Source organism: Hemiscyllium ocellatum, chromosome 2 (genome assembly GCF_020745735.1).
Source record: "Hemiscyllium ocellatum isolate sHemOce1 chromosome 2, sHemOce1.pat.X.cur, whole genome shotgun sequence".
Lineage (NCBI taxonomy): Eukaryota > Metazoa > Chordata > Chondrichthyes > Orectolobiformes > Hemiscylliidae > Hemiscyllium > Hemiscyllium ocellatum.
Window position 1 is genome coordinate 72,858,088 of NC_083402.1, and position 12,254 is coordinate 72,870,341.

A 12,254-nucleotide genomic window follows, 5' to 3' on the forward strand; every position below is an offset into this window, starting at 1 on the left:
GCTCTCTGAGGCATTCACATTCGGATGTTAATGTGTCTGTTCACCAAACAGCACTCCCAGACACTGAACCATGCAGCATAGAGGGAACATGGCCTGCAACTATATCTCTCTAACAGCCATGAAGTCACATTCACTTATTTGTATTTGTATTATTAACTAATATATCTTGTTAAACATACTAGATGCATTCAAGTAAAGAGCTTTGACTTTTTACCATTATTACTTATTCCGTTTCCAATTTCTGCTGTGCTGTTCTGCTTATATTTTCAGCCCCTTTCTTTAACACTTTACCATTTGACTCTTCACTACCCTGCATCACTGCTTTCTTATTCATTTTTATTGTTTTAAACTTCCTCTGATTGAGCCACCCACAAACTAATCAGTTTTAAAGCCCCATCTATAACCTTCACAGTACAATTTGATTGGACGTTGGTGCTGACATGACTCAAATGATGCCTGCTCCAGTAGAACAGCTCTCTCTTACCACAGTACAGGCACCAGTGACCAATGAATTGGAACTCATTTCTCCCAAACTATCTTTGAAACTTGCATTTCCCTCATTAATTTTATTTTGCCTATGACAATTTGCATTTGGCTCTGTCACATTAGCAAATGCAGCAAATATTTACAGAACTCATGAAGTGAGCTGGAATCCAATGTAAGTGCTACATGATGAAGTAAAATCTCCTGAACTCAAAGAGAGAAAAGCAAAGAGGAAGTAATGAGACATTAGCACTAATTCGATAATGGCACACGAGAAACATAGAACAAACAAACTAATGTTTGTTTAGGGGAACTGGCCTGGAAGGATAATTGCTCAAAGAACATTGCAGACTTGTCAGTACCTGAGGCACTGGTGCAATACCTCTGACTTTTTATCACTTTGCTGGCTCAGCTAGAATTTAAAATTTCACACTATTTCTATCTTGCCTGGCTGTTTAGCACAGACATAAACTATGCAGCTTATCACTGTTGTCAGCAGTGTTCAGTTAAGGGGCTAGACTATCAGGCACTGTTCTGAGTCAATCTCACATATGTAACATGTGTCAGCAGCTAACACAGCAAACACACTTTGTGTGCTTCGACTAAATGTCCATGTCTCAAAGTCTAAGGGAAGTAACTCTCAGTCAGGTCAAGAGGAATAGAATTAAGTGAAGAGGGCCCAGCACAGAACATCAAGGCTAGGTGCTGGGGCATGGTCAGTCAGCCACTTGGGGCAATAGGAAATTAGTATCACTACAGTGCAGAGACAAAGCATGGTAACTTTTCGCTTTATCCTTGATGGGTAATGTTGTGAGATGAAGTATGTAAATTAAAGAGTTGTGTTGCAATGTGTGAAAGCTCAGTAAACAGATGGGCTCATCATGGGAGTGCACAGAAGAAAGGAAAATGGATGTTCAGCTACCAGACTGAGCCCATGTCTGCCTTTGCTATGTATGACCTGTGGTGCCATACATTCTCATATGAATCATAAATGCAACCTGGAAATGTAAAATGGCTGAGACCAAAACCGGAGTGGACGCAGTTAGTTTGCTTTTCTGTCAGAGCACACAGATCTATGCACTAGCAAAGTGAGGCCCTTCAAGGGGCAATTGTATTAATCAGGTTGAAGTCATAATAGAGATAGTTGGCACGACTTTATATAGGGGAGGACTTGTCTCACAAACTTGATTCAGTTTTCTGAGCAAATGACAAAGATGATTGATGAGACCACAACAGTGGATGCTGTCTCTGTGGATTTTACTAAAGCATTTGACAAGTCCCTGTGGAAGACTGGTCCAAAAGATTAAGTCGTGTGGGATCCACGATAAGTTGAATACAAAATTAGTTTGGTTATAGAAGACAGAGGGTAGTTAGAGAGCCATTTTTCTGACTGGAAGTCTGTGACCAGTCGTGTTCCGCAAAGATCAGTGCTGGGGCCTTTGTTGTTAGTAATATCTGCATAAATGGTTTTGATGAAAATGTAGGTGATCTGATTCGTAAGTTTGCAGATGACATGAAAGTGTGTGGAGTTGTGGATAGTGAGGAAGGTTGTCAAAGTATACAGCATGATATAGATCAGGTGGAAAATTGGTGGAGAAATGACAGATGGAGTATAATCTGGATAGGTGAGAGATGATGGATTTTTAGAGGTCAAATACAAGGGGGAAATATTCAGCAAATGACAAGACCCTTGGGAGCATTGATAAACAGAGGGATCGTGGGGTGCAAGTCCACAGCTCCCTGAAAGCAGCCACACAAGTTGATAAGGTGGTAATTAAGGTGTGTAGCATGCTTGTCTTCATCAGTCAGGGCACTGAGTGTAATTGTTAGCAAGTCATCTTGCAGCTGTATAAAATTTCAGTCAGGCCATATTGGAGTTTTGTGTGCAGTTCTGGCTTCCTCACTATATGAAGGATGTGGAGGCTTTGAAGAGGATGTTGGCTGGACTGGATTCTGTTAGCTAGAGGGAGAGATTGGACAACCTTGGATTGTTTTCGCTCGAGCTTCAGAGGCTGATGGGTGCCCTGATAGAAATATCTAAAATTATGAGGAGTACAAATTGGGTGAATAGTCAGACTCTTGATCCCAGGGTGGAAATGTCAAATACTAGAGGGCATAGAATTAAGGTGAGAGGGGGGGTAAAATTTAAAGGAGATATGCGAGGTAGGCTTTTTATACAGAAGGTGGTAGGTGCCCAGAACGTGCTACCAGGGAATGTGGTAGAAGCAGATATCTTAGTAACATTTTAGAGACATTGAGATAGACACATGAACTGGTAGAGGATAGAGAAAAATGGACCATGTGCAGGCAGTTGAGATTAGATTAGAATATTATCATTGTCCTCATGGATACAGTGGGCCAACATGCCCCTTCCAGTGCTGCATTATTCTATGTTCTATTAGATAATCCTGAGATAATCTGCTCCAGCCCCATTGGGCTCACTATGCTCTATCCCTACATGTCTCTTTTCTCCCCACACTTGAATGGTATTCCGTACCATGGGGCTTTGGTCAGTTTGCTCATCCTTCCTGCAGTCTGTGCCCTTGACCCCACCATGAGCAAAAACCTCATAACTGGTCACAGCCAAGGTTCCTCTCAAACTAAATTCCAGATTGCTAATATTGATCTCACTCACAGTCACGTCCACCTGTCCTTGATCATAGCTCAAATTTTTGAATTTAAAAGTTGTGATTGCCTCCTGAACACAGTGCCCAGGTACTCTCTCTCTCCCTGATGTGTCACAGTATCCACAGCTCAGACTCCAGTTCATGTCCCTCAAGCAGCTAACACTTGCTGTAGATTGGATCGCATCACGAATCGCACTGGCTTCTTCCAGTTCCTACTCATAATGAATTCAACACACCATCTCCCCAACCATCAATTCTATTTAATTATTAATTTGGGTGTTAAATATTTTAAAAGTGTGTTTCTTAATTGGATTCTTCAGCTGAAATAATATCGCCAAGAACAGAGTCATGTAAGAAATATCCACCTGCACAGTTTCCTGTGACTTTATTTTTCGGCTCTGACAGGTTGAAGGAGTTCTTTGATGCTGGTTTTTATCTCACACCACTAATGCCCTTCTCGTGCTGGTCCACTCTCCCAGTTTACTTCAGTTATTCTGGCTTGCTGCATGCTCCTCCTAGTCTGCTTCACAGTGGCATTCACCTGCTACATACCCCTCCTACATCATTGTGAGACTGATCTGCTATGCACTCCTCCCAGTCTGCTTCAAGGTCATGTTAACTTGCTGCATCCTCTTCCCAGTCTGACATCAGACAATGACACCAGCGTAATCATGAGAGGGATTAACTAAGAATAAAGAAAAATAAATAGCTCCTTTGATACTGCTTCAGAGTGCACAAATGCACAGAATGCTGATATGATATGTAAATGTAATATGTAATATGCCAACATTTATTGCTCGTTGAGCTTGAAAAGAAGATGGTGAGCTGCCTTCTTAAACCACTTCAGTCCACATGCTGTAGGTTGATCCACAATGCCATTAGGGAGGGAATTCCAGGATTTTGATCCAGCGACAATGAAAGAATGATCATTTATTTTCAAGTCATGATGGTGAATAGCTTGGTGGTGTTCCCATGTATCTACTGCCCTTGCTCTTCAAGATGGAAGTGGTGTGGGTTTGGAAGGTGCTGTCCAAGGATCTTTGATGAATGCCTGGAGTACATCTTGGAGATAGCACGCACTGCTGCTGCTGAACATTGGATGGAATGGATATTTGTGGGTGTGGTGCCAATCAAGCAGGCTGCTTTGTCCTGGATAATATTTGGCTTCTTGAGTGTGTTGGAGCTGCATCTGTCCAAATAAATGAGCAGCATTCTATCTCACTCCTGACTTGAGCCTTGAAGTTGACTGACGGGCTTTGGGAAGTCAGGAGGTGAGATTTGTCCTGCTACTTATGTACAGGGTAATTTTCTACATTGTTGGTTAGGTGCCAGTGTTGTAACTGTACAAGAGCTTGGGTAGGGGATCAGCCTGCAGAGCTATTGCCATATTTTATAACTGCAATGCAAACATTGCTCAAGCAAGTAATAGAGTAATATGCTGCTATCTGAACAGAACATATGGAATATGTTATTGAACAGAATTGCATTGCACATTGTATGGGCAATGTTCTGCGAGTTATTTTTTCAAACATGCAAGCTTATGTTGAAATGAGTGGATGTGTTAATTAAAGCAATACATTTAAATCAAGAAACTATAATTAGAAAATTATAGCTTTTGATTGAGCTTGGGAGGATTTGTATTTCAGGTGCTCTGAACTGGAAAGGATAACGTATGAGAGAAGACTCACAATTTTGTTCCCAATACACTGTGAATTGTTTCAATAAAGAAAGGTCAAAGATATGAAATGCAAAAAAGCATTGTTACATTTGCCTATATCAGAACAATACATTAAATATGATTCATTGACTGTGACATTCTTTGGTATGTCCTGCAGAAATAGAAGTCTGTACATAATTGCAAGTTCTTCTTCAAGGAGACTGTGCAGATTGCTATTTGTATAGCTTTATGACCCCTGATTCTTTATTCTTTAAGCCATTGCCTGTGAGTAATGTTATTGTGCAAAGACTTAATGAGCCAAATCGTTCTGCAAAAATATTGGCGTATTCACGGCACACTATCTTATAAATGCGTAAATCGACTAGCAAGTTTAGGTAACTGGGAAAAATACCATGATTTTTGAATCTTCAGACTTGCTCAATTACTTTGTTTGTGCATTTCCATCAGTAGCTAACCCATTGCTCAAAACATTTCCCTACTAAGCTTTCCTTCATTCTCAAAAATCACTGCATCAATCATCACCACTTTCTACTCGCAGAATCTACATCTGCTATTCTCACCTCCACTAGAACTTAGACTTACTCACACCTCACTGCTCACACAAAACATATTGTTATGACAGAGACAAACAGCAGAACCAAAGTGGCCTACCTCTGTAGTCACAGCACAGTAAAATTAAACTGTCAAAGATTCAGAAATAGTCACTCCAATGGTTCCTAATCAGAATTTTCAATATCCAAGGAGCAGGAGAATCAACGTTTCGGGCATGAGCCCTTCTTCAGGAATAGCTGAAGAAGGGCTCATGCCCAAAACGTCGATTCTCCTGCTCCTTGGATGCCGCCTGACCTACTGAGCTTTTCCAGCAACACATTTTCAGCTCTGATCTCCAGCATCTGCAGTCCTCACTTTCTCCCATGTACTTTCAATAGCCAATTCCAGTCACAGTCGTGGGAGGAGGGAAAATGAGGAAACTGGTGAAGTCTCATATGGTTGGAGAGTCCCAAGGTGGAAGATGAGGCATTCTTCCTCCAGGTGTCGGGTGGTTGGTGTATGGCGGTGGAAGACGCCCAGGAACTGCATGTCCTTGGCAGAGTGTTCGGCCACGGAGTGGTGGGATTGGTTGGTGCAGGTGTCCTGGAGATGTTCTCTAAAGCACTCTGCGAGTAGACATTCTGTCTCCCCAATGTAAAGGAAACCGCATTGGCAGCAATGAACAAGTGTGGAAATACAGATAAAATTCTGATGGATGTGGAAGGCTCCTTTGGGGACTTGAATGGAGGTGATGGGGGAGGTATGGGCGCAGGTTTTGCAATTCCTCCATTGGTCGGGGAAGGTTCCAAGAGGGGTAGGTGGGTTGGTGGAGGGCGTGAACCTGACAAGAGAGTGGTGGATGGAATGGTTTTACGGAAAGTGGATAGGGGTGGGAAGGGAAATATATCCCTGGTGCTGGGGTTCATTTGTAGTTGGCAGAAATGGCCGAGGATGATGTGATTTACGCGGAGGTTGGTTGGGTGGAAGGTAAGGACCAGGGGGGTTCTGTCCTTGCTGGGGTGGGAAGGATGAGGTTTGAGTGGGGAGATGCAGGAAGTGGATGAGATGTGCCAGAGGGCATCATCAACCACGTGGAAGGGGAAATTGTGATCTTTGATGAAGGAGGCCATCTGGTGTGTTTTGTGGTGGAACTGGTCCACCTGGGAGCAGATGTGGCAGAGGCAGAGCAAATGGGAAAAAGGGATAGCAGTTTTACAGGAGGCAGGGGAGGAGGAGGTGTAGTCCAGGTAGCTGTGGGAGTCAGTGGGTTTGTAAAAGTTGTCCGTGTTGAATTGGTCAGTGTTGATTGAGATGAAGAGGTCTGGGAAGGGGAGGTAGGTGTCTGAGATGGTCCAGGTGAAACCAAGGTTGAGTTGGAATGTGTTGGTGAAGTTGATGAACTGTTCACCCTCCTCATGGGAGCACGAGGTGGCACCGATAGAGTCATCAATGTAGCAGAGGAAAAGGTAGGGAATGGTGCCGGTGTAACTGTGGAAGGTGGACTGTTCCACGTACCCGACAAAGAGAGTGCCCATGGCTACTTCTTTCATCCAGATGAAGTGGGAGAATTCATAGGAGAAATTATTAAAGGTGAGGACCAGTTCAGCCAAACGAATGAGATTGTCAGTAGAGGGGTAGTGGTGGGGATGTCAGGAGATGAAGTAATGGAGGGCTTGGATGCACTGGCCATAGACTGGATGTCCATACTGACGATGAGGTGTTGGGGGCCAGGGAAACAAAAGTCTTGGAGGAGGTGGAGGGCATGGGTAGGGTCCTGAATGTTTGTGGGGCATTCCTGGACCAGGAAGAGTAGGATAGTATCAAGGTATGTGGAGATGATTTGGTGGGGCAGGAGCAGGATGAGACAATGGATCAGCTGGGGCAGTCAGGCTTGTGCATCTTGGGTAGGGGTAGAATCAAAAAGTGCAAGGTTTCTGGACTATGAGGTTAGAAGCTATGGGTGGGATATCCCCTGAGGTGATGAGGTCATGCACGTCTGGGAGATGACAGTTTGGTGACGGGACAGGGCCTCCTCCTGGGCCTCCTCCATTGCTAAACCCTAACTACCCGACACCTGGAGGAAGAATGCTTCATCTTCCACCTTGGGACCCTCCAACCCCATGGCATCAATATGGACTCCACCAGTTTCTTCATTTCCCCTCCCCCTATCTTATCCCAGTTCCAATCTTCCAACTCAGCACCATCCTCATGACCTGTCCTACCTGTCCATTTTCCTACTTACCTATCTGCCCCACCCTCCTCTCCGACCTAGCACCATTACCCCCACCTCCATCTATGTATTGCACTCTCAACTACCTTACCCCCAGCCCCACAACCCCGCCCCCCCTTCCCATTTATTTCTCAGACCCCCAGCCCATAAGCCTCATTCCTGATGAAAGCCTCTTGCCTGAAACATTGATTCTGCGGGTCCTTGGAGGCTGTCTGACCTGCTGTGCTTTTCCGAAACCACACTCTCGATGATGATTACACAATGTTTAGTAACATTTGCAACTGCACAGATGCTGAAGCAATCCATGTTCAAATATAACAAGATCTGGACAGCATCCAGGCTCAGGCTAACAAGTTGAAAGTAACATTTGTGCCATGCAATTACCAGGCAATGACAATCTCCAATAAAAGGTGATCTATTCAGTGATGTTACCATCACTGAATCCCCCCTATCAAAATCCTGGGGTTACCATTGACCAGAAACTCAACTGGACTCATCACATAACTTCCATGGCTAGAAGATCAGGTCAAAGATTAGGAATACTGCAGTGGGGAACTCACCTCCTGACTCCTCAAAGCCTGTCCATTATCTGCAAGGCACAAGTCAGAAGTGTGATGGAATGCTCCCCATCTGTTTGGATGGATACATCTTCAACAGCCTTCAAGAGCTTTACACCATTCAGGACAAAGCAGCCACTTGATTGGCAATACTCTTAACTGGCATTCTGCCTCCACGATGTAGAGATCAATATACTAGATAACAACAGCACCACTGTCATCAACAGATTTGTTTATAAAGTCAGGGTTCGATCTGAGAGTATGGTCCACAGTTGTTTCAAAGAAAATAGAGTTGAATAGCTGAGGGGGCAGAGAAATTAAGGCAACTGATCTCACATCAATTAAAAGGACCAGTGCCAGTAAAAGGTCAGAGGAAGAGGTCCAGGTGGAGGGAGAGTTCTGGAGGTGGGTGAAGGGGTCTGTGAGTTTAAGACAATTCATAAGCCAGCATAAGGCAATGCTGCTGGGGAGTAGTGTAGAGAGTGGGCATAGGGCGGTACATGGCACTGAGTGTGGATCACAGGGTGGAGTGAGGATAGCTGTCTGAAGGGTGTTGTACTTCACCCCATGATCCTGAGTGGAAGGATAAAACTTCAGTTGGAATCTACATGAGGTGAGTCTGAACCAGAGGCAGTCAGTAAGGAACAAGAAGTGGCCGTGGAAGTGGGTTTTGCCAAAGACTTTATCAAATGTGAGGAGGGAAATGAAGTAACAACGGTGAACAAAACGAAAGGGGAAACGGAGAGAGGAGCAGGACATCTTGAAGGCGGACACACTAGGAAGAAATGTGGCAGTGAATTAAAAACTAAAATAATACAAAGCACTGCAGATGTTTGAGATATGAAACAGAAACTAAAAATTGTTGGAGGATCTCAGCAGGTCTGGCAGCATCTGTGGAGAGAAATCAGATTTGACATTTTGAGTCTAATGACTGTTCTGCAGAACTAATAGCAGTGAGGACTTAACTGGTATTTCTGCTAAAGATGAGGTTATGGGAATGGGGGTGCAGTTGGGTGTGAAGTGGAAAAATGGAGATAGAGCCCAGAGAGGTATGAAAGGGGGCCACAGTCAAGGAAAGTATTGATAGTAGAAAAGAAGCTGAATAAGTGATAATGGGGCAGCACAGTGGCTCAGTGGTGAGCACTGCTGCCTCACAGCACCAGGATTCAATTCCAACCCCAGCCAAATGCCTGTGTGGAGTTTGCACATTCTCCCCATGTCTGCATGGGTTTTCCATGCGTCATCCAGTTTCCCCCCACAATCCAAAGATGCATAGTTTAGGTGAATTGGCCATGCTAAATTGCCCATAGTGTTCAGAGATGTAGGTTAGGTTCATTAATCAGGGGTGTATACAGGGTAGGTGAATGGGTTTGGGGTTGGTTACGCTTCAGAGAGTCAGTATGGACTTATTGGGTGGAAAGGCCTGTTTCCACACTGCAGGGGTTCTACTCTATGATGCTATGAGAGCTGAGAGCAGGAGAGAATGTGCTGAATGTGCTGGGTTGAAAGCTAACCATGTCATGTGACAATAGGATTGAAAGTGGATAAGAATGTTTTGGTTGTGCTAAAAGCAACCCACATCATGGCAGCACCAGTGTCTGGAAGAGTGTCCAAACTTAGGAATGATTTAATAATGTAATTCTAATTATGCCTTATATTTGAAGAATAAAAGAATATTTGAATCATTACCTAATGGGTAATTCCCTCAGCAATCCTTATGAATAAAATCTAGAATCAACAAATAGGATTAGCAATTAGTTTTTCAAAGCAGTGTCAGACAAAAAAAGTTAGTTATAACTGAGGGTTATAAGCCTGGGAAGTTGAGCGTTGTGGAATGGTCTGCAATTTCAATCCTAATGAAAATTTTTGATGGAAATGTTTGCCTCCAGGAAGGATGATTGGGTCAGAGTGGGATTTCAGAAAGTGTAGGCTCTGGGGGATGAGAACGAGGGCTCCTTAGAACATAGAACATAGAAAAATACAGCGCAGATGGCCCTCGATGTTGCGCCGACCCAAGCCCACCTAACCTACACTAGCCCCCTATTCTCCATATGCCTATCCAATGCCTGTTTAAATGCCCATAAAGAGGGAGGGTCCACCACTGTTACTGGCAGGGCATTCCATGAACTCACGACTCGCTGAGTAAAGAATCTACCCCTAACATCTGTCCTATACCTACCTCCCCTTAATTTAAAGCTATGCTCCCTCATAATAGCTGACTCCACATGTGGAAAAAGGTTCTTATTGTCAACGCTATCTAAACCCCTAATCAACTTGTACACCTCTATCAAGTCACCCCTAAACCTTCTTTTCTCCCATGAAAACAGCCCCAAGTGCCTCAGCCTTTCCTCATAACGATCTTCCTACCATACCAGGCAACATCCTGGTAAACCTCCTCTGCACCCGTTCCAGTGCCTCCACTTCCTTCCTATATATAGTATGGCGACCAAAACTGCACACAATACTCCAGATGCGGCCACACCAGAGTCTTATACAACTGCAACATGACCTCAGGACTCCGGAACTCAATTCCTCTACCAATAAAAGCCAGTACGCCATATACCTTCTTCACAGCACTATTTACCTGGGTGGCAACTTTCAGAGATCTGTGTACATGGACACCAAGATCCCTCTGCTCATCCATACTACCAAGTATCCTGACCATTAGTCCAGTACTCCAACTTCTTGTTACTCTTATCAAAGTGAATCACTTCACACTTACCAACATTGAACTCCATTTGTCACCTTTCTGCCCAGCTCTGCAGCTTATCTATATCCCACTGTAACCTGCCACATCCTTCCTCACTGTCAACAGCTCCACCAACTTTCGTATCATCCGCAAACTTGCTCACCCAACCTTCTAGCCCCTCCTCCAGGTCATTTATAAAAATGACAAACAGCAATGGTCCCAAAACAGATCCTTGCGGAACACCGCTAGTAACTGCACTCCAAGATGAACTTTTACCATCAACTACTACCCTCTGTCTTCTTCCAGCCAGCCAATTCCTAATCCAAACCTCTAACGCACCCTCAATGCCATAACTCTGTATTTTTTGCAGTAGCCTACCATGGGGGACCTTATCAAACGCCTTATTAAAATCCATATACACCACATCTACCGCTTTACCTTCATCCACCTCCTTAGTCACCTTCTCAAAGAATTCAATAAGGTTTGTGAGGCACGACCTGCCCTTCACAAAACCATGCTGACTATCCTTGATCACATTATTCCTATCCAGATGTTCATAAATCCTATCCCTTACAATTCTCTCTAAGACTTTGCCCACAACAGAAGGGAGACTCACTGGCCTGTAGTTACTAGGGTTTTCCCTACTCCCCTTCTTGAACAAGGGAACCACATTTGCTATCCTCCAGTCTTCTGGCACTACTCCTGTAGACAACGAGGACATAAAAATCAAGGCCCATGGTTCTGCAATCTCCACCCTTGCATCCCAGAGAATCCTAGGATAAATACCATCAGGCCCTGAGGACTTATCTATTTTCACCCTTTCCAGAATTTCCAACACCTCTTCCCTACATACCTCAAAGCCATCCATTCTAATTAATTGTGACTCAATATTCACATCGGCAACAATGTCCTGTTCCTGAGTGAGTACTGATGAAATGTATTCATTCAATGTCTCACCAATCTTTTCAGCCTCCACGCACAACTTCCCACTACTATCCTTAACTGGACCTATTCCTACCCTAGTCATTCTTTTATTCCTGACATACCTATAGAAAGCCTTTGGGTTTTCCCTAATCCTACCAACCAAGGACTTCTCATGTCCCCTCCTTGCTGCTCTTAGCTCTCTCTTTAGATCCTTCCTGGCTACCTTATAACTCTCAATCGCCCCAATTGAACCTTCACACTTCATCTTTACATAGGCCGCCCTCTTCCCTTTAACAAGGGATTCCAATTCCTTATTAAACCATGGCTCCCTCACAAGACCCTTTCCTCCCTGCCTGACAGGTACATACTTATCAAGGACACTCAGTAGTTGCTCCTTGAACAAGCTCCACATATCGATTGTGCCCTTCCCTTGAAGCCTACTTTTCCAAGCCACGCATCCCAAGTCATGCCTTACCGCATCATAATTTCCCTGCCCCCATCTATAACTCTTGCCCTGCAGTGCACACTTATCCCT